The following is a 22,981-nucleotide window of genomic DNA, read 5'->3' as shown; positions in this document are numbered from 1 at the left end:
AATAAAGCAATGTGATTTCTCACTTTTTGTTTGAGAAACATGTATGGTTTGCCAATACATTTCAGTCTTTTTAAGTTCTCAGTTGTTGTGTTGCCTCACATGAGAGGCACTCCAATATATACTCAAAGGTGTATAAAGACTTGACATGGTGCATATTTCCAAGGTCTCTTTAACATCTTCATGGGTATGGTGATAGTATTGATTTAATTACCAACATTTGAAAAAACAAACTCTGTTAGCCTGCTTCACAAAGACTTTTAAATGAGTAGGTTCGACTTGCTTTTTATTTACTCCCGACTTACTCCAGAATTTCCCTATGCATTTTCCACATGATAATCCACTGTGTGCTCCATCCCCCTCAGTCCGACCACACAGATGATACACAAAGATGCTGTATCAGAGCCAGTTTTCATTGAGAGATTCATTTGCTGTATGTAGCCATATTGAAGGCTTATTTCTAGAGATTCTTGCAAATAGTAATAACACCAGCGTACTTGGCAGGTAGACCTAGGCAGTATAATTTTGGATCATTGATACTTCAGCCACTTGTGATGCCACTGCATTTTGTGATTTTTCATGCAGCTAGTGCCAAAAATTACAGTGTGCTGGGACATGTAAGAGGAAAGGTAAATACTCCAATTAGGAATTCACTTGATCTTCTGCCTCATGGCCAGTTGGTGTAAGCACTTGTTGTGAATATTGACCAGGCCTGTAAACTGACGATTGAGTATTATTCACAGGATTGTGTGTTATGCCTAATAGGGCTAAGGACCTTTTTTACTCTGAATATATGTTCCACATCTTGATTAGCTGGTAATAATAAAAGTAGTAAATGAGAAAATATATTTAAGTCTTGCTGCCTATAACATTCGTCCTTTTGATGACCCATGGATCTCTTGTACGAATGTCGAAGTGTTAACATTTTCCAAGTGGACCTGAGGCTCTTAATTGCTTGAAAGCTTATGGTTACCTAAGATGTGTGGAGGTCCTGTTTACATAGAAAGTCTCTTCTATGGTCCAACAAAAACCACCTTTTTCAAGACCAAATCTAGTTTAAATGAAAATGTTATCATATAATACACTAATAATTTCATTGTATCCTGATCACTGAATCATATCCATGAGCATAAGACATAACACTATTGTATGTTAGCAAATGAATTGTGTTTTTTGTACTTGTATCTCTGTGTTACTCTCTATGCCTTTTGTAACTTTACAGATGAATACTAATACTATTTATATTTGTCAACTATAGCCAATACATTACTTTATCCTGGAAGGCTGTGTGATGTTGTGTAACACATTTTTACTGCCTCACTGCCAGTACTCTGGCATTTTAGCACTCAAACCTGTGCAGAGGAAGTGCGTATGTTTGACTGGAGACTGTGCATTGGTAGTACATACTTTGTGAGAAGTGTTAGCTGTTTTGCTTGAGGTGCTGATGATGGATTGGTTGCAAAATTCGTAAAGCATGCTGTCATCCAGGAAGAGCTTCCAGAAGAGTAATAAGAACGTAGCCAAACGAATGTGTAAATTATTCCACACTTTTTCCTTCAGGTAAACAAAGTCTCTGCCAACCCTCCTCGCCTGATATATTTTTGGAATGTGCAATAAGGGCATGTAAGAGGACTGAAGAAGCCTGAGAGAGCAGTATTCAGGAAAAGAAGAAAGTAGTTAGGGTGGGCTTCAGAATATATTGCTCGATGACAGAGGCACAGTGCCTTAAAGAGACAAAGGGCCTCATTTTGAATGTGGCAGTCCGAGGACTGCCACACTCATGGTGACGGACTGACCACTGCACTCCAGGCGGTCTGACAGTGACATTACAATACTGGCAGGCGGACCCGCCTAAAGACTGCTGTCACCACCAGGAACATTGTTCCCAATGGGGTGGTGGGGTCTGAGTTGTACTCAGCAACTGCAGCACTGAACTTAGCGCAAGCATGCTGATTACAACTCAACTTTCCCCCACCTTTTCAATGGCGGGGACCCCGCATGAAAAGAAGCCAATGCCGGGGGGGAGGAGAGGAGGCTACATGGGGGCCCCTGCACTGCCTATGCATGGCCCCCCTTCCCAGCACCATCAGAAGCTCACTGTCTGCTTTGCAGATAGTACACATTCCGATGGTGCTCGTGTGCTATGGTATTAGCCTTGGCTTACTTAAGGGAGCCAAGGCCAATACCGTAGCACTGTCCCCGCTTGTCAGCCAGATGGGAACGCGTAATACAAAGTTCCTGCTGGTCATTCCGGCAGGAACATTGTAATACACTTGGGGGAATGCTACTGGTATGACTGTGGCATCTTCCCCATGAGTTTGGCAGTACACTTGTCGGGCCGCCAAACTCGTAATGAGGCCCAGAGTTGTTTTAAAGGGATCCAGTTAAGGGATCACATATGGGCAAATATTCTAGATCATTGTTAATGGTGCATAAGTTGTAGCCAACATTGGCAGGAGGTGATGGGGAATTTAATTTACCATTGACATTCCTAGTGATAATGAGCTCTGTTTTTGCTGGACTCAGTTTTGGAAAGTTTATGGCCACCCACCAGCTTGGTCGTTAGCACTTACGTGACAGCTTTTTGTGCTAGAGATAAGCAGGCAGTGGAGACCTGGTCAGTGGAAAGCATAAATATCAGCTGTGTGTTATCTCCATACATGTCATATTTTACCCCACCTTGTGTATAAAAGCTAAGCCAGAGCAACATATTGCTGTTTCACAAGAATGTGGAGAGAACAGATACAGATTCCTGAGCAGGACCACAGTTGATGTACCTTGTCTGAGACTGAAGAAGTGGGAGAAAAGTGGTCTGATAGCAATTTGTCACAAATTACTGTAGCCCTCTGAGAGTGATGTTTTCACTGTCAATGTCCTTCACTCTTCATGGAAAACAAGCATGATGATGCTGAAGGCTGCATAGAAGTCAAGAAAGACTAGGCCCCAACACCATCAATGTGGACCAGCCTTTGGATGCCGTCTAGTTCTGGGGTGAAAACTAGTTCAGTACTATGAACTAGATTGAAACATGCCTGATAAGTATGCAAAATGTTGTTAGTTTCAACAAAAAAACTGGCCAGGAAACCATTTTTGGGGAAATTTAGCTAAGTAAGGCAACAATGAAATCCGACAGATGGCAGATTTAATTTTGCTGTGTTCTAACCCTAGCAGTTTCTATAGTTTAGGCATCTTACATTGTCTTATGGAGTGATGATTTAAAGAGGATAGGAATGAAGAAGAAAAATTAATACTGCAAATGACACTGAGCAGATAGAAGAAGTAAAGTCAGGGTTTTTTGTATACATCTTAAGCTACTTCAAATAATTTTACAGATTAGTCTTTTTGAATTCTAGTTTTGGAGGGTAATCCTCTAAATGGCACCTCAGATGCAAGATGTATTGAAGCTTCTAAGAGTCATAACTTGTGTTTGGTGTAACAGGAGACTTCTACAAATATTTGCAGCACTGAAAAGTATAGCCGTATTATGTCAGTGAATGGATTTCGAATGCTTTAGCGTTGCAAATGTTGTAACAGGTGCCTCCACATGTGTTTCACTTTAAAGAAGAAAAGTCTGTAATTAAACAGTTTGAAGCCTATGCCTTTTTATTTAGTCTGTTCTTCACATGTTCTGCTTTATATCAAACATGCCTCACCCCACCCCCTGGGCTGCACCACAGTGTATTAATGCAATACTTAATCAGTGTTTTTTAGGGTATGAGTGCCTGCTTTAGAGTTTGGTGGATGGGGTGCTCTGTCACAAACTTGACAGATATCCCTTCTGCTTTATTACGATCCCATCATAATGTATGGGTATCGTAATACAGCGGATGAGATATCCGTCAAGTTTGTGACAGAGTAACTTGTCTGCCAACCTCTAAATCAGGCCCTGGGTCAGTTAATAAGAGAGTTTGAAGAGGTTAAGTCGATGTTCTTTTACAGTCATGGTCCCAGTATCTATCTGCAGCATGTTTTGGATTTACTACAATTCAGAGCTAGCATTTTTGCAGTGTAGTTAGGATAAGGGCCTGCTCAACATACAAGGGCTTAGTCACAAACTGCATTTTGTAGCATGTTTAGTAGAACTATTGTAGTACTGTGACATACTGCAAAATGCTGTCCACAAACCTACATGCGTAGATCTCTACCTCTCTATGTGTGGGAATCTCCACCCTGACTGTGGAGGTCACTGCACATATATGCCTATGTTTTAGTAGTAAAGGTGGGTAGTGCAGGAGGGAGTGGCTGGAAATGGGGAGGAATTTAAGGAGGAGCAAGGAAAAGTTACACAAGGGAAAATGAGAGGTTAATGGAGGGATATACACTCATTCAGAAAAATGGAACCCCATTTCTGTTCACAAACTTTACTAAAGTTATTAAAGCCTAAAAAAGATCCAAGCTGTAGTAAATGTTTTCCAGCTCAGATCTGAAGTTAGTCCAGCACCACACACAGCTAACCACAGGGACTGCAACACCCTTCCATACAAAATAAAGGAGGCAGGTACCTAAAACGACACCCTATTGGAAATAATTTAAAAATAAATTAGTTTATTTTAACATCTTATAAAAACAAAACAATATATATATATATATATATATATATGTTCGATGGCATGTGTAGCTGCAGATACACATGCTGTGCACATCCCGCCATCTAGTGTTGGGCTCGGAGTGTTACAAGTTGTTTTTCTTCGAAGAAGTCTTTTTGAGTCACGAGATCGAGGGAATCCTCCCCTTTCGACTCCATTGCGCATGGGCGTAGACTCCATCTTAGATTGTTTTCTTTCCGCCATCGGGTTCAGACGTGTTCCTCTTCGCTCCGTGTTTCGGTTCGGAAAGTTTGTTAAATCTCAGAAAATTCAACGGTATTGTTTGCGTTCGGTATCGGGTGAGTTAACGCAGATCGACACCGAATTTGGAAGAGCTCCGGTGGCCCTTCGGGGTTTCGATTCCCCGGCGGGGCCTGGTCTGCCCGACCACGTGCGTCTTCAAGGCTAATGGAACGGACCCCATTCCGCTTCTGCCCCGAATGCCACAACAAGTATCCTTACACAGATCAGCATTTGGTCTGTAATTTGTGTTTGTCTCCCGAACACAAAGAGGATACCTGCGAGGCCTGTCGAGCGTTTCGGTTGAGGAAAACGCTAAGGGACCGGAGAGCAAGAAGACTTCAAATGGCGTTGGCGCCATCAGGACACCAAGGCTTGGAGGAAGAAGAAACTTTCTACATTGCTGACTCGGACGAGGCCAAAACCGAACAGACGCCGAAAACCGTGAGTAAAACACCCCTGGCCAAAACTCACGGAAAATACATTAAAGCCCAGGGGACGCCACCGCCGACAGGCCATGGCTTAACCCGAAAATTAGGTGACCGTCCATCGGCACCGAAAAAGGGCACACATGTGTCGAAGTCATCCGACTCAGGTCGAGATACCGGCACAGAACAGACTCGACACCGAGACACCGGGTCAGAGCAATCTCGACATCGAGATACCGGCACCGAAATAAGTCGGCACCGAGATATCGGAACACCGAAAGCCAAAAAAGTCTTTGGAGCCGAAAAAGACGGTTGAAAAGGTTTTGATACCGAAACATCCGGCTTTGGAGCCGAAACCAAGTTCCTACGCTGAGGAACAAGGCCTATCCTCACAAATGCAAGGACACAAATTCGGACAGGAGCTAGAAGCAGGGGAGCCAGATTACACACAGAGAAGGCTCCACATTCAAAAGGAGACAGGAGAAATCAGTACTCTCCCTCTAATCCGAATGAAAAAGAAACTTGCTTTCCAAGAAAAAGACAAACAATCACAGGCAAAGGTGGCAAAACAAGTAACCCCGCCACCATCACCACATCGCTCACCACAACCATCACCAATGGCTACCCCACCGATGATGCAGTCTCCAACGCACACAGGGATGAGCCAAGATGATCTTGATGCATGGGATCTTTATGATGTGCCTGTTACAGACAACAGTCCTGATAGTTATCCAGCAAGACCATCACCACCTGAAGACAGTACGGCTTACACACAGGTGGTGTCCAGAGCAGCCGCATTTCACAATGTCACCCTGCACGCAGAACCAATTGAAGATGACTTTTTCTTTAATACTCTGTCGTCCACACATAGTCAGTACCAGAGTCGTCCTATGTTACCAGGAATGTTGAAACATGCAAAGCAAGTATTTCAAGAGCCTGTGAAAGGCAGGGCCATCACTCCTAGGGTGGAGAAAAAGTACAAACCTCCCCCAACAGACCCTGTGTATATCACGCAACAATTGACACCGGACTCAATGGTAGTAGGTGCAGCTCACAAAAGGGCCAAATCACACACCTCAGGAGATGCACCACCACCCGAAAAGGAAAGTCGCAAGTTCGACACAGCAGGGAAAAGAGTTGCGGCACAAGCAGCCAACCAATGGCGCATTGCCAATTCAAACGCCCTGCTATCGAGATACGATAGAGCTCATTGGGATGAAATGCAACACTTCATAGAACATCTACCCAAAGAATTCCAAAAGCGTGCACAACAGGTGGTGGAAGAGGGCCAAATTATCTCTGATAACCAGATACGGTCGGCAATGGATGCAGCAGACACAGCTCCAAGGACTGTAAATACAGCGGTCACCATACGGAGACACGCATGGCTACGCACCTCAGGATTCAAGCCCGAAATTCAATAGGCGGTGCTTAATATGCCTTTTAATGGACAGCAGTTGTTTGGGCCGGAGGTGGACACTGGTATCGAGAAACTTAAAAAGGACACAGATTCGGCCAAGGCCATGGGCGCGCTCTACTCCCCACCGGGCAGTGGCACATTTCGGAAAACACCATTTAGAGGGGGGTTTCGGGGACAAAGCACAGAATCCTCAACCTCACAAACCAGAACCACATACCAGAGCCAGTATCAGAGAGGAAGTTTTCGGGGATAATACAGAGGTGGACAGTTCGCTAAAACTAGGGGAAAGTTCCAAAGTCCCAAGACCACTCAAAATAAACAGTGACTTCAGTGTCACAAATCCCCAACACATGACACCAGTGGGGGGGAGACTAACAGCATTTTACCAAAACTGGGAAGAAATAACAACAGACACGTGGGTTCTAGCCATTATCCAACATGGTTATTGCATAGAATTCCTACAATTTCCACCAAATGTGCCACCAAAAACACACAACATGTCCAAACAACACATGGATCTATTACAGCTAGAGGTCCAAGCGCTGTTGCAAAAAGATGCAATAGAACTAGTACCCAATCATCAGAAAGGAACGGGTGTTTACTCCCTGTACTTTCTCATACCCAAAAAAGACAAAACTCTAAGACCCATCTTAGATCTCAGAACACTAAATCTTTACATCAAATCAGATCACTTTCACATGGTGACACTTCAAGACATAATCCCCTTGCTCAAACAACAAGATTACATGACAACATTAGACCTCAAGGATGCGTATTTCCATATACCCATACATCCTTCCCACAGAAAATACTTAAGGTTTGTAATCCAAGGGATACATTACCAGTTCAAAGTGTTGCCATTTGGGATAACAACAGCGTCAAGAGTCTTTTCAAAATGCCTTGACGTAGTGGCAGCTCATATCAGAAGACAGCAAATACATGTGTTCCCTTATCTGGACAATTGGTTAATCAAAACCAATATGCAAGAACCGTGTTCTCAACACACAAAATACATTATAGAAACCCTTCACAAGCTAGGGTTCTCACTCAACTACCAAAAATCACACCTACAGCTGTGTCAAATACAACAGTACTTAGGAGCAACAATCAACACAAAAAAAGGGATTGGCACTCCATGTCCACAAAGGGTACAGGCATTCCAAAATGTAATACAGGCCATGCACCCAAACCAAAAGTTCCAGGTAAAATTAGTGATGAAACTACTAGGCATGATGTCCTCATGCATAGCCATTGTCCCAAACGCAAGATTACACATGCGGACCTTACAACAGTGTCTAGCATCACAATGGTCACAAGCACAGGGTCAACTTCAAGATCTAGTGTTGATAGACCGCCAAACATACACCTCGCTTCAATGGTGGAATACTATCAATTTAAACCAAGGGCGGCCTTTCCATGACCCAGTGCCTCAATACATGATCACAACAGATGCTCCATGGTAGGATGGGGAGCACACCTCAACCAACACAGCATCCAGGGACAATGGGACACTCAACAGAAACAACTTCATATAAATCACTTAGAACTACTAGCAGTATTTCTAGCGTTGAAAGCATTTCAACCACTAATAACCCACAAACACATTCTTGTCAAAACAGACAACATGACAACAATGTATTATCTGAACAAACAGGGAGGGACACACTCGACACAATTGTGTCTCTTAGCTCAAAAAATATGGCATTGGGCGATTCACAACCACATTCGCCTAGTAGCGCAATTCATACCAGGAATTCAAAACCAGTTAGCCGACAATCTCTCTCGGGATCACCAACAGATCCACGAACGGGAAATTCATCCCCAGATACTGCAAACTTACTTCCAAAAGTGGGGAACACCGCAAATAGACCTATTCGTAACAAAACAAAACGCAAAATGCCAAAACTTTGCATCCAGGTACCCACAGCCTCACTCCAAAGGCAATGCGTTATGGATGAGTTGGTCAGGGATATTTGCTTACGCTTTTCCCCCCCTCCCACTCCTTCCGTATCTTGTAAACAAGTTGAGTCAAAACAAACTCAAACTAATACTAATAGCACCAACTTGGACACGACAACCTTGGTACACAACATTATTAGACCTGTCAGTAGTGCCTCATATCAAACTACCAAACAGACCAGATCTGTTAACTCAACACAAACAGCAGATCAGACACCCGAGTCCAGCATCGCTCAATCTAGCAATCTGGCTCCTGAAGTCTTAGAATTCGGACCCCTAGACCTTACACAAGAATGTATGGAGGTCATGAAACAGGCTAGAAAACCTACTACAAGACATTGCTATGCAAATAAATGGAAAAGGTTTGTTTATTACTGCCATAATAAGCAAATCCAACCATTACACTCATCTGCAAAAAACATCATAAGCTACCTACTACACTTACAAAAGTCCAAGTTAGCTTTCTCATCCATTAAAATACATCTAACAGCAATTTACGCTTATCTGCGAATTACGCATTCAACTTCATTATTCAGAATCCCAGTCATAAAAGCATTTATGGAAGGTCTGAAAAGGATTATCCCACCAAGAACACCACCAGTTCCTTCGTGGAACCTCAACATCGTATTAACACGACTCATGGGTCCACCATTTGAACCCATGCACTCATGTGAGATACAGTACCTAACCTGGAAAGTAGCCTTTCTAATAGCTATCACATATCTCAGAAGAGTAAGTGAAATACAAGCCTTTACCATACAAGAACCCTTTATACAAATACACAAACATAAAGTAGTTCTACGCACAAATCCTAAATTCTTACCTAAAGTTATATCACCGTTCCACTTAAATTAAACAGTGGAACGCCCAGTGTTCTTTCCAGAACCAGATTCTGTAGCTGAGAGAGCATTACATACATTAGACATCAAAAGGGCACTAATGTACTACATTGATAGAACCAAACAAATTCGCAAAACAAAACAATTGTTTGTTGCTTTCCAAAAACCTCATACAGGGAATCCAATATCCAAACAAGGCATTGCCAGATGGATAGTTAAATGTATTCAAGCCTGTTATATAAAAGCAAAAATAAAACTGCATATTACACCAAAGGCACACTCCACTAGAAAGAAGGGTGCCACCATGGCATTTCTAGGAAACATACCATTGACTGAAATCTGTAAGGCAGCCACATGGTCTATGCCTCATACATTTACCAAGCATTACTGCGTGGATGTGTTAACAACACAGCAAGCCACAGTAGGACAAGCAGTATTACGGACATTATTTCAAACAACTTCACATCCTACAGGCTAAACCACCGCTTTTGGGGAGATAACTGCTTACTAGTCTATGCACAGCATGTGTATCTGCAGCTACACATGCCATCGAACGGAAAATGTCACTTACCCAGTGTACATCTGTTCGTGGCATGAGACGCTGCAGATTCACATGCGCCCTCCCACCTCCCCGGAGCCTGTAGCAAAAAATTAAACTTGTACATTTGTAAATTTGTAAATATATCACTTTTAGTCACATTATGTACATACATACTTACTCCATTGCATGGGCACTATTACTATATACACAACTCCTACCTCACCCTCTGCGGGGAAAACAATCTAAGATGGAGTCGACGCCCATGCGCAATGGAGTCTAAAGGACTCGAAAAGACTTCTTCGAAGAAAAACAACTTGTAACACTCCGAGCCCAACACTAGATGGCGGGATGTGCACAGCATGTGAATCTGCAGCGTCTCATGCCACGGACAGATGTACACTGGGTAAGTGACATTTTTCATATATTTGAATACTAATAACCAATACATTCTAATTATTTTATTACAAAATATTTTAATAACCATTTTTAGTCTTAAATATAAATGTAACATTAAAATACTTAAAAAATAATTACATTTATGTTAATAATTTATATATTTTATATACATATTTTTAGTAGTTTTTACTGTATAGTAAATACAAATAAACATGTTTCTTTCCATGTTTTTGTATTGAATCCTACTTTGTTTTTAATTTGTTTAAATCTTCAAATTCATTCAATATTTAATTCAAAATTAAAGTTAATATTCTGTACCATTTTTGTATTTTCTTCTATATATAAATATATAAAAATAGGTTGAAATAATGTTTAGCATAAAAATATTTTGAGCATTTTTTGTTTTTAAGTTTAACACTTTTTTTGTTGTTTTTTTTTACTTTTCTCTATACTTTGCAGGGGTGGGGGTGGAAATCTCCGCCTATGCATGAAAAGATGCTAGTAGAAACTTTGCACTAGTAAATCAGTCTTCATCTTCAGAATTCCGTGGATGGGGATATGTAAGTCTACACTTTACAGTAAATTTGCACTTGAAAATGGTAAATAGTGAAAAGAAGTATATTCACTACAAAGTGTTAGAGTAAATTTACTTGTCTAAATTAATTCACAAGTTTACCTTTTGAATATGCACTACTACAGACCTTCTCCCTCATCCTTCATGCATTTGGAGATGAATTAGTACAGGCTGTCCCTGCTGTTCTTCAATGGCAAACCATAATTAATATTTTTACTGATTTCAAGTATAGTGGTGTATTGAATGAGGACATTCTTACAGCATCTTTGAGAAGTACACATCACTCCTCTGTGTTGAACCAATTGACTTGTTTAATAAGAGGGTTGTGCCAGATGCCAATCATTCCAGTTTGTACCTCTTATAATTAAAAAACAAAACACATCAGAGGTGTGAGCAAGATTCAAACTTTCTGGCCTAACAAGCACTAATTCTTCCAATGCAGCACTTTTCTCTCAAAAGTGCCTTTACTTGGGAGAATTTGCTCCAACTCCCATTTCCAGCTGTACTTATAAAGGCAGGGTTTCAAAAACTACATTTATAATGATCCCCTATTTTAGGGAAAGATAGGGACATAACACTGCGCTACAGTTATCTGAAGGAAAAATAAATAAAGACAAACCATGGATCCTTGAATCTGACAGCTAAAGTGGTTTGCTTTGTACCTAATTCATATCAATAGTATGCTCCAGAAGAACATCAAGAATGACAAAGACAGACCACCCCCAAAGCATTGTTTTGTTATTCCTGATTAATCTGCATTTATATTGATCAAACAAAAACAAAAAGTATGTGAGAAGCACTGTATTTTTGAAAGTTCAGTGACAGGAACTCTAGGCTCACATACTAATAAGCACAACGTCCTTCATTTGTAACTTTAAAGAATATAAATGCATTCGGTGTCAGCTAGTATGGGAGCATCATTCTGATGTAACAACGTCAATATGTAGTTAATAAGTGTTAGAAATTGAGGTCTTTGTTTGGCGTAGTGTGTACCCTGTCCAAGAAGGAACCATAATCCTAGTCAGGGTAAGTCGGATACACACTCTGAATTAACCTGTGCTCACCCTCCTGTAGCTTTGCACAGAGCAGTCAGGCTTAACCTAGGAGGCAATGTGTAAAGTATTTGAGCAGCACTTAAATTACATGGACACAGTAAGAACACCACAAAAAGACTTTCACACCAGTGTAAGAAAATAAAGTATCTTTATCTGGATAAAATAGACTTAAAACAACAATAAATTGTTTTCAAATGATACTAAATGTTAAGGAGGTATGCCATTGTAGTCCTTTAGAACACATGCGCTTCTTTTAGGATTATTACAGTAATTCTAGTCCAAATGAATCAGTATCCGTCAGGGGATCAGGAAATGGAACTGTCCCGGTAGGGAATTTACAAAAAAGGCAAACAGTGTTTTGAAGGCCCTCCCGGCCACCGGTGACATGCTGAATGGCAGCCAGAAGCCAACATTCCCTCAGCACCTGAGCTCCAGATGGAGCAACAAAAATGTTGGTCCCCTGCAGTGAGGCAGCCCCCCCTCCCCACCCCCCCCCGGGAGTATCTCCGAGCTGAGAGGCAGCCTGACAGGCTGGCAGACTGAAGACAGGCCTGGCGGCCCAGGTGAGACTCTGAGGCCCGATACAGCGATATCACTCCCAGATGGCTCCTCTATTCTGAGTGTGGGTTCAGCAAACACTCATCCTGAAAGGAATCCCTGGTTCCTGTGGTGGCTCTGGGGTCCACACACAACACAGGGGCTTTCCTTGGTGTTGTAAAGTCGGCTCATACACAGTTCGGCAACTATGATTGTATTTGATATGTGGAGGTCAAACAGCGGACACTAGATGCTTTGTATAACGTAGTACTTGATTTTGGTAAAAACAAAATCCTTGATAGCCCTGAGACTTTGACAGTCTTTGAATTCTTGGGTCACACAAAGGTTGTAGAGGGCGGTTTCAGCCCTCCCTCACTGCCAAAGGCAGCAGGCCGACACAGCAGAGCAAGTTGCAAAATGATAGTCCCTCCTGGCACCCCAGTAACCAGTAGGCAGCATGCCAGCACAGCAAACCAAATAGCAGAGTCACAGTCTCTCCTGGAAGCACAGCAGCCAGCAGGCCAACACAGTAAAGCAAGTAGCAAGTGGCAGTCCCTCCTGGCAGCACAGCTCCTCTTCTTGGCAGAGTCTCCTCAGAACCAAAGGGAACTAACTAGCCCACTACACAACACTGTACACAACTCTCTGTACTGTAATGTCACTGTACTCCACTTCGCTTAACTCTATTGTGACACAGTACTCCACTCTACTGCACTATGCCACTCCACTCTATACTTTTCATTGCTATTGTACTCTATAACACTATGGGGGTCATTCTGACCCTGGCGGGAAAAGGCTCTTACCGCCGGTCAGAAGACCGCCATCATACCGCCGCGGTAAACCGCCACGGTCATTCTGACCCACAACTGCCAAACCGCCAAAAACTCGACATCCACTGAAGCCCGCCTCATCAGCGGTCAGCGATAAACTGGAGATGACCAAACCTCCACCGTCACGCCAACACAAACACGCCCATGCCATTACGATCCACGCGGCGGTCTTTCAACCGCGGTATTCCATTGGCGGTACACACCGCGCGCTCAAAATACACACACCTTTACAAAACACAGCCACATTGGACAATTCAAAATACACACACCTGATACACATACACATACACACACCACACCCACACACCCATCACCATATAAAACACACACCCACATCACCCACAAACCCCCACAAATCGAAATTCAGAGACAAGGCGCAATACACAGAGAGAGAGCACAGGGAACGCAAAGCACAACACACACAGGAACCCAACATCATCACCCACACCACATCTACGCACAAAACACCACACACCACCACACTCATCACCACCCCACACCTCATCCACACCACCCCATGGCACCCCAAAGACACCCCAGGTTCTCGGACCAAGAACTCAGGGTCATGGTGGAGGAAATAATCAGGGTAGAGCCCCAGCTCTTTGGCACACAGGTGCAGCACACCACAATAGCCAGGAAGGCGGAGCTATGGCAAAGGATCGTCGACAGGGTCAACGCTGTGGGACAGCATCCCAGAAATCGGGAAGACATCCGAAAGCGCTGGAACGACCTACGGGGGAAGGTGCGGTCGATGGTGTCAAGATACAACATCGCTGTGCAGAAGACTGGCGGCGGACCCCCACCCACTCCACCCGAATTCACAGCATGGGAGCAAGAGGTCTTGAACATCCTGCATCCTGAGGGCCTCGCTGGAGTAGGCGGAGGAATGGACTCTGGTAAGTCTAATCTCAACTACTTCACCCCCCCAACCACCAGCATGCCAACCCACACCCCCACCCTCACCCCTAACCCCCAGCACACATATTCCCTGTTAATGTCTCACCAGCACAACCCACCCAACCCAACCCAACCCAACCCCAACCCCTGAATGCCAACACAAACCATGGACACCCATCACCTAAGCATGACCACTGCACATACCCATCCCCCCCCACAAACCACCCTCACAACTCCTCCCACATGGGACTGCCAGCACTGGGGGACAAGGGCACCCACAAATCGCACGCCATGGCACACACAAAATCAATAACCATACTCTTTTACCCCTGCAGGGCCCGAACGCCAACACACCGGCCAGGAGGGTCCAGATTTGTCCATCCCACCCCCAGAACAGGCCCCCAGTGATGACAGCAGCTCTGTCGACCTAGAACCTGATGACCAGCCCGGACCATCGGGGACCTCTGGACAGTCGGTTACCCTCAGTCAGCCCCACACCCCTCAGGAAACACCAGCACAGCACCCACCCAGCGGGCCCATGCTTCTGTCTCCAGGACAGGTCAAGCAGCGGTGTGTCTACCAGTACAGGGCACCCAGGGTAACCCACAACCCCAACAACAACAGGGACCTGGGGGCACTGGTAGTGGGCACACCGTCCAGGGGACAGAGGCCCAGGAACAAAGAGGAACTGGGAGGGCTGCTGTGCGACAGAGGGAGGACAGGCCTAGGGAACCCACTGTCCAAGAGGCCCTCACCACCATCATGGGAGCGTACCACCACTCCCAAGAGACGATGGCGACAGTCCTGGCCAGGTTCCAGGAGATCCAGGCCATGCAGGAGGGCCAGTACATGGGGTTCCGGGAAGAACTGCGCAGCATCAGTTCCGCAATGGGTACAATCGTGGTGGCACTCAACCAGATTGTCACCACATTGCGGGACCATGTGGCCCCCCAAAGGGCCCCTGCCACTAGCATGGAGGAAGAACAGCCCACCACCTCCGCCGGCGCTAGTGGTCAGGAGGCCCGACACAACAGCAACGGCCCTCCCGGACCCCACCCCCTGCAGAACAAGAACCACCCCGCAAGAAAGGCCTGAGATCGAGGAAGAAGACAGAGTAGGATGTCAAGACCCCCGCCATGCACGGAAACCCCCGGATGTCATCCCAGTGTCCCACTTGTTCACCCTGTCCAACCTTGAACTGCCCTTGCTCCACCTTCCACAGGCATATGGACAATGGACATGTAGGAACGACAGTCTGGACACTGCCATGGACATGCCTCCACCATCACCCATCACCCTTTTTGAACTATACACCTATTTTAAAACTTCAATAAACACAATTATTGCACATTAACCAACTGGATTCTGCTATCTATTTATTTAAACCAAATGTATTCGATATAACCAACAAAACATTTCTAGTTACATTGTGATGACAACATACCAGTGTCACACAGCGGTAGTCCATGGGGAAAAAAAAACAGAAGGCACTCCGTGGGGATCAGATCACTGAAATAGGAAGTGATATACACAACTAAGTTACCATACATTGGGGTGAAAGGTCAGACAGTAGAGAGCCACTACAGTTACAGATATAATACAATGCAGGAGTAGATTATTACCTGTGTGTCACTGGAAATACTGCAGTATCACTCTGTCCCTGTTGTCTGTGTCGTCCTCTTCGTCTTCCTCCTCTTCACTCTCCGCAGGCTCCACAGCGGCCACACCACCACCATCTGGACCATCCTCCTGCAGGAAAGGCACCTGGCGTCGCAAAGCCAGGTTGTGAAGCATGCAGCAGGCCACGATGATATGACACACCTTCCTTGGTGAGTACATTAGGGATCCACCAGTCATATGCAGGCACCTAAACCTGGCATTCAGGAGGCCGAAGGTCCGCTCAATCACCCTCCTGGTACGCCCATGGGCCTCATTGTACCGTTCCTCTGCCCTGGTCCTGGGATTCCTCACTGGGGTCAATAGCCAAGGCAGGTTTGGGTAACCAGAGTCACCAATTAGCCACACACGGTGTCTCTGTAGCAGTTCCATCACATAAGGGATGCTGCTATTTCGCATGATGTACGCGTCATGCACTGACCCTGGGAACTTGGCATTTAAATGGAGATGTACTGGTCAGCCAAACAGACCACCTGGACATTCATCGAATGATAATTTTTTCGGTTCCTGTACACCTGCTCATCGTCTTTTGGGGGAACCAAAGCCACATGGGTACCATCAATGGCACCAATGATATTGGGAATGTGTCCAAGGGCATAGAAATCACCCTTCACTGTAGGCAAGTCACCCACTTCAGGGAAAATGATGTAGCTCCGCATGTATTTCATCAGGGCAGACAACACTCTGGAAACACCTTTGAAAACATAGGCATCCCTGATGATATGGCCACTGTTGTTTGAAATGATCCACTGGCAAAAAAATGCAGTACTGACAGCACCTGCACTAGAGGCGGAATCCCTGTGGGTTGGCGGATGGGTGACATCAGGTCTGGCTCCAGCTGGGCACACAGTTCCTGTATAGTGGCACGGTTGAGTCTGTAGGTGAGTATGACGTGTCTTTCTTCCATTGTCGACAGGTCCACCAGTGGTCTGTACACGGGAAGATTCCTCCGTCTCCTCGCAAGTCCCAGCGGACGATGCCTAGGAAGGACAACATGGAGCACAGAGTCAAGCAACCCACAGGTAAGTGCCCACAGCATGCACAGTACACGAATCTCTCGGGATTGAATGGCTAGTATGATTGTCGGTGCAAGGCCTAGCCATGTGTGACGCAGTAGGAATGAAGCCATGTGGGCCCTTGAAATGGCGGCTGCCTGACCTGTGAAGTGTGACAATGTGAAGTGAGGTCATTGCGCAAGCGTGGCACACCGTGGCGGTAGGCGGTCGCAGTCCGCGGCGCAAAGCCGCATTGGACAACATTGAACCCTATGGGTTTCAGGAGCCAATGGCGGTGAGCGCCGGCGGTCGCGGTACGCACCGCCGCGGCACGCACCGCCGCGGCCGTAACCGCCATTTTCTCTCTGCTTGATCACACGAGACCTGAGCATCCACAGGAGAGGACCTATACTGCAAGTGCTGCTGTGACCTCGGTCTGGAAGTGACAATGGCTGCTGCGACTGGGGAAAGGGCCCCCGCCTTCAGTTCCGAGGAGTTGGAGAAGCTCGTGGACGGGGTCCTCCCCCAGTATGCGCTACTCTACGGGCCTCCAGACCAACAGGTGAGTACACGGGGGGCAATGCATAGTGCCCAATGCCTGGGCTGAGTGGGGAGGATGTACGATGGAGGGGAGGGCAGCGAATGACGAATGCATGGCACGACAGATGAGAGCATGTGCCACATGGCAAGGTTGGGGAGGGGGGCCACTCACATCGAGAATGCAGAAAAGTGATGATGTATCTCTTCCCCCCCTGTACATGTCACATAGGTCAGCGCACATCAGAAGATTGACATTTGGTGTGCCATCGCCAAGGACGTCCGGGCCCTGGGGGTCCACACCAGAAGGGGCACCCACTGCCGCAAGAGGTGGGAGGACATGCGCCGCGGGAGCAGGAAGACCGCGGAGGCTCTGCTGGGGATGGCCTCCCAACCTAGGAGGGGTGCCAGTCGTACCTTGACCCCCCTGATGTCCCGGATCCTGGCGGTGGCCTACCCCGATTTAGATGGGCGCTTGAGGACATCACAGCAGACACAAGGGGGTGAGTACCAGCACATTCAGCTATTTTGCGCGCAGTGGAGGTGCCTGGGTGGGGGAGGAGGGCTGTGGGTATCCCTAGGCCAAGGCGATTTCTGTAGGATAGGCCCGTCCGTGAGGTATGGTCCTGTGCCCCGCCCCCCACCTCTGTAGGGTGCCTAGTAACGCGATTCATGGACCAGTGTATACTGTGTGGGCAGTTGTCGCCCATAGGCTTGTAGTGCATGTCCCAGTGAATGAGTAGTGTACCCCAAGTGCGCAGCGTAGTGCAGGGGGCTTCTGTGTCTGTCCTCTCCGCCAACGGTGTCCCCAATTCATGGACTCAACTTGTCTTTATGTTTTCCACCCCCCCCCCATTTTCTTAGTTTTTCTGTGAATGTGTGCATTAGCATCATCAGGCGGAGGAGAAGTGGCATCGGCGCAAGAGGGAGCTGCATCTCACATGGCCCCGGAGGGCCATGCAACGGACTCCGACATGACCAGTGAGACGGAGGGCGACACCGACACGTCCTCGGAAGGGAGCTCCCTTGCGATGGCGGCAACATCCGTGCCCACCGATCCTACAGGTACAGCCGCCACCCAGCGCACCAGCTCCGCCGTCCCAGCAGCCCCTCGGCCTTCGGCCCGTGCCCGCAAGGCCAGGAAGCCGGCCATCTCCTTCGCCCCAGGCACCTCAGGCCCTGCCCCAGTCACTCCTGCTGCCCTCAGTGAGGAGGTCATTGACCTCCTGAGGACCATCATTGTTGGGCAGTCTACCCTTTTGAATACCATCCAGGGTGTGGAGAGGGAGGTGCATCAAAGCATTGCATACCTGGAGGGCCTTCATTCGGGTCAGGCTGCCCATCAACGATCGTTCAACGCTCTGGCCTCAGCACTGACGGCAGCGATTGTCCCTGTCTCCAGCCTCCCTCCACCCAGTCCCACTCCCCTGTTCCTCTGCCTATCCCATCCACACCTACAGACCAGCCTGCACACACCTCAACACCCAAGGGCAGCTCATCCAGACATAAGCACCACAGGACACACAAGCATTCACCCAAGCAACATCCAGATGCAGACATGCCAACAGTCACTACCTCCTCTGTGTCCCCCACCTCCTCGTCTCCCTCCTCCCTCCCTGTGACGTCTCCACACACACCTGCAAGCACACCACCATCAGCCATTGCACCCATCACCAGCACACCCTCCAGACCAGTCCGCACACGTGCAGTCACCACCCCCACTGCCATGTACACGTCCCCTGTGTCCTCTCCCAGTGTGTCTGTCACCCCCGCTTCCCAACCACACAAACGCAGGCAGGCACCCAAACAACAGCCATCCACCTCACGTCAGCCTCCTGCCCAAGCACCTGCACCCAAAGACAGCACACTTGACTCTCCTACAACCACATCCTCTTCCTCCACTCCCATACCCACTCCAGCCACCCTTCCCATGGCTCCAAAGAAAATTTTCCTCTCTAAAGTGGACCTCTTTTCCTCACCTGACCCACCCCCTCCATCCCGTAAGAGTTCCACAAACACCTCAGCCACCACCAGCCCAGCAACTCCCAAGAACGTCGTGCCTGGTTTTTGGAGTCCGCCCTTTCCTTGGGCTGGGACATCGTCCAGCAGCAAAGGCACAGCCAGCCCCCCCCCTGGGAAGAGCAGCAAAAAACTGAAGGGCAGGCGCGACAGGCCTGATACGCCTGCCCCCAAGGAGGGTAGCCTTGCACCGTCACCTGCCACATCGGGTAAGGGAGCCAAGGGCCACGGACAGTCTGCCAAGGAGGGCAAGGGCAGCAAGGAGCAAAAGGCAGGGAGCAGCCGACCTGGCCATGAGGGCCCCACCAGCCACATTCCGGGGGTATCGAAGGAGAGCCAGGGCCCCAGGACTCCATCACAGGAGGGCCCCGCAACGGAAAGGTCCGATGCAGACTGAGCGGCAAGTATTGGCCAGGTGTGGTTCACTGGAAACACAAGACAGGCACCGCTGAACAGGGCCCCGCCGTGAGAAGCACCGCTGAACAGGGCCCCGCCGTGACCAGAACCGCTGAACAGGGCCCCGCCGTGACAAGCACCGCTGAACAGGGACCCGCCGTGAGGAGCACCGCTGAACAGGGCCCCGCCGTGAGAAGCACCGCTGAACAGGGCCCCGCCGTGAGGAGCACCGCTGAACAGGGCCCCGCCGTGACCAGAACCACTGAACAGGGCCCGCCGTGAAAAGCACCGCTGAACTGGGCCCCGCCGTGAGGAGCACCGCTGAACAGGGCCCCGCCGTGAGAAGCACCGCTGAACAGGGCCCGCCGTGAGGAGCACCGCTGAACAGGGCCCCGCCGTGACCAGAACTGCTGAACAGGGCCCCGCCGTGAGAAGCACCGCTGAACAGGGCCCCGCCGTGAGAAGCACCGCTGAACAGGGCCCCGCCGTGAGGAGCACCGCTGAACAGGGCCCGCCGTGAGAAGCGCCGCTGAACAGGGCCCCGCCGTGAGGAGCACCGCTGAACAGGGCCCCGCCGTGAGGAGCACCGCTGAACAGGGCCCCGCCGTGAGGAGCACCGCTGAACAGGGCCCCGCCGTGAGGAGCACCGCTGAACAGGGCCCCGCCGTGACCAGAACCGCTGAACAGGGCCCCGCCGTGAGGAGCACCGCTGAACAGGGCCCCGCCGTGAGGAGCACCGCTGAACAGGGCCCCACCGTGAGAAGCACCGCTGAACAGGGCCCCGCCGTGACCAGAACCGCTGAACAGGGCCCCGCCGTGAGGAGCAACGCTGAACAGGGCCCCGCCGTGAGGAGCACCGCTGAACAGGGCCCCGCCGTGAGGAGCAACGCTGAACAGGGCCCCGCCGTGACCAGAACCGCTGAACAGGGCCCCGCCGTGAGGAGCACCGCTGAACAGGGCCCCGCCGTGAGGAGCACCGCTGAACAGGGCCCCGCCGTGAGGAGCACCGCTGAACAGGGCCCCGCCGTGAGAAGCACCGCTGAACAGGGCCCCGCCGTGAGGAGCACCGCTGAACAGGGCCCCGCCGTGACCAGAACCACTGAACAGGGCCCGCCGTGAAAAGCACCGCTGAACAGGGCCCCGCCGTGAGGAGCACCGCTGAACAGGGCCCCGCCGTGAGAAGCACCGCTGAACAGGGCCCCGCCGTGAGGAGCACCGCTGAACAGGGCCCCGCCGTGACCAGAACTGCTGAACAGGGCCCCGCCGTGAGAAGCACCGCTGAACAGGGCCCCGCCGTGAGGAGCACCGCTGAACAGGGCCCCGCCGTGAGAAGCGCCGCTGAACAGGGCCCCGCCGTGAGAAGCGCAGCTGAACAGGGCCCCGCCGTGAGGAGCGCCGCTGAACAGGGCCCCGCCGTGAGGAGCACCGCTGAACAGGGCCCCGCCGTGAGGAGCACCGCTGAACAGGGCCCCGCCGTGAGGAGCACCACTGAACAGGGCCCCGCCGTGACCAGAACCGCTGAACAGGGCCCCGCCGTGAGGAGCACCGCTGAACAGGGCCCCGCCGTGAGGAGCACCGCTGAACAGGGCCCCGCCGTGAGGAGCACCGCTGAACAGGGCCCCGCCGTGAGGAGCACTGCTGAACAGGGCCCCGCCGTGACCAGAACCGCTGAACAGGGCCCCGCTGTGAGGAGCACCGCTGAACAGGGCCCCGCCGTGAGAAGCACCGCTGAACAGGGCCCCGCCGTGAGGAGCACCGCTGAACAGGGCCCCGCCGTGAGGAGAACCGCTGAACAGGGCCCCGCTGTGAGGAGCACCGCTGAACAGGGCCCCGTCGTGACCAGAACCGCTGAACAGGGCCCCGCCGTGAGGAGCACCGCTGAACAGGGCCCTGCCGTGACCAGAACCGCTGAACAGGGCCCCGCCGTGAGGAGCACCGCTGAACAGGGCCCCGCCGTGAGAAGCACCGCTGAACAGGGCCCCGCCGTGACCAGAACCGCTGAACAGGGCCCCGCCGTGACCAGAACCGCTGAACAGGGCCCCGCCGTGAGGAGCACTGCTGAACAGGGCCCCGCCGTGAGGAGCACCGCTGAACAGGGCCCCGCCGTGACCAGAACCGCTGAACAGGGCCCCGCCGTGACCAGAACCGCTGAACAGGGCCCCGCCGTGAGGAGACAGCTGAACAGGGCCCCGCCGTGACCAGAACCGCTGAACAGGGCCCCGCCGTGAGAAGCACCGCTGAACAGGGCCCTTCCTGTCAAGCACCGCTCCGCTGGGCCCTTCCTGTCAAGCGCCGCTCCGCTGGGCCCTTCATCTCAAGCACGGCTCCGCTGGGCCCTTCCTGTCAAGCGCCGGTCCGCTGGGCCCTTCATCTCAAGCACCGCTCCGCTGGGCACCGCCGTCTCAAGCACCGCTCCGCTGGGCCCTTCCTGTCAAGCGCCGCTCCGCTGGGCCCTTCATCTCAAGCACCGCTCCGCTGGGCCCTTCCTGTCAAGCGCCGCTCCGCTGGGCCCTTCATCTCAAGCACCGCTCCGCTGGGCCCTTCCTGTCAAGCGCCGCTCCGCTGGGCCCTTCCTGTCAAGCGCCGCTCCGCTGGGCCCTTCATCTCAAGCACCGCTCCGCTGGGCCCTTCCTGTCAAGCGCCGCTCCGCTGGGCCCTTCATCTCAAGCACCGCTCCGCTGGGCACCGCCGTCTCAAGCACCGCTCTGCTGGGCACCGCCGTCTCAAGCACCGCTCCGCTGGGCCCTTCCTGTCAAGCACCGCTCCGCTGGGCCCTTCCTGTCAAGCACCGCTGGCCCATTGGCAGTCCCGGTTCTGTGTCGGGCAGGGGTTCACGACACACTCTGCCCACCATGCCTCCTCCATGACCAGTGGTCTCTGTAATCCACCTGATGGACTGTGGCTTTGCACTCCCCAGGATGTAACAGTGGGCAATCCACCCACTGTAGAGACTTGTGAGACTGTGGCTTTGCACTCCCCAGGATGGCACAGTGGGCAATCCACCCACTGTAGAGACTTGTGAGACTGTGGCTTTGCACTCCCCAGGATGGCACAGTGG

General features: G+C 49.9%; 1 protein-coding gene across 5 annotated transcripts in view; it reads left to right on the top strand.

The window, feature by feature from the left end:
- The window catches only part of FYCO1 (FYVE and coiled-coil domain autophagy adaptor 1), a 733,597-nt gene that overhangs the window by 135,455 nt on the left and 575,161 nt on the right, over nucleotides 1-22,981 (top strand). Inside the window, exon 1 of one of the 5 annotated variants that reach the window (XM_069216438.1) lies at nucleotides 10,879-10,966. The exons of the other annotated variants lie outside the window; for them this stretch is intronic. The gene's annotated coding sequence lies outside the window, so the exon portion shown is untranslated. Of the gene's footprint in view, nucleotides 1-10,878; nucleotides 10,967-22,981 lie in introns of those variants that run through there. 5 annotated transcript variants of the gene reach the window in all.

Source organism: Pleurodeles waltl, chromosome 2_1 (genome assembly GCF_031143425.1).
Source record: "Pleurodeles waltl isolate 20211129_DDA chromosome 2_1, aPleWal1.hap1.20221129, whole genome shotgun sequence".
Taxonomy (NCBI): Eukaryota; Metazoa; Chordata; class Amphibia; order Caudata; family Salamandridae; genus Pleurodeles; species Pleurodeles waltl.
This window is presented reverse-complemented; position numbering and strand designations above follow the sequence as displayed.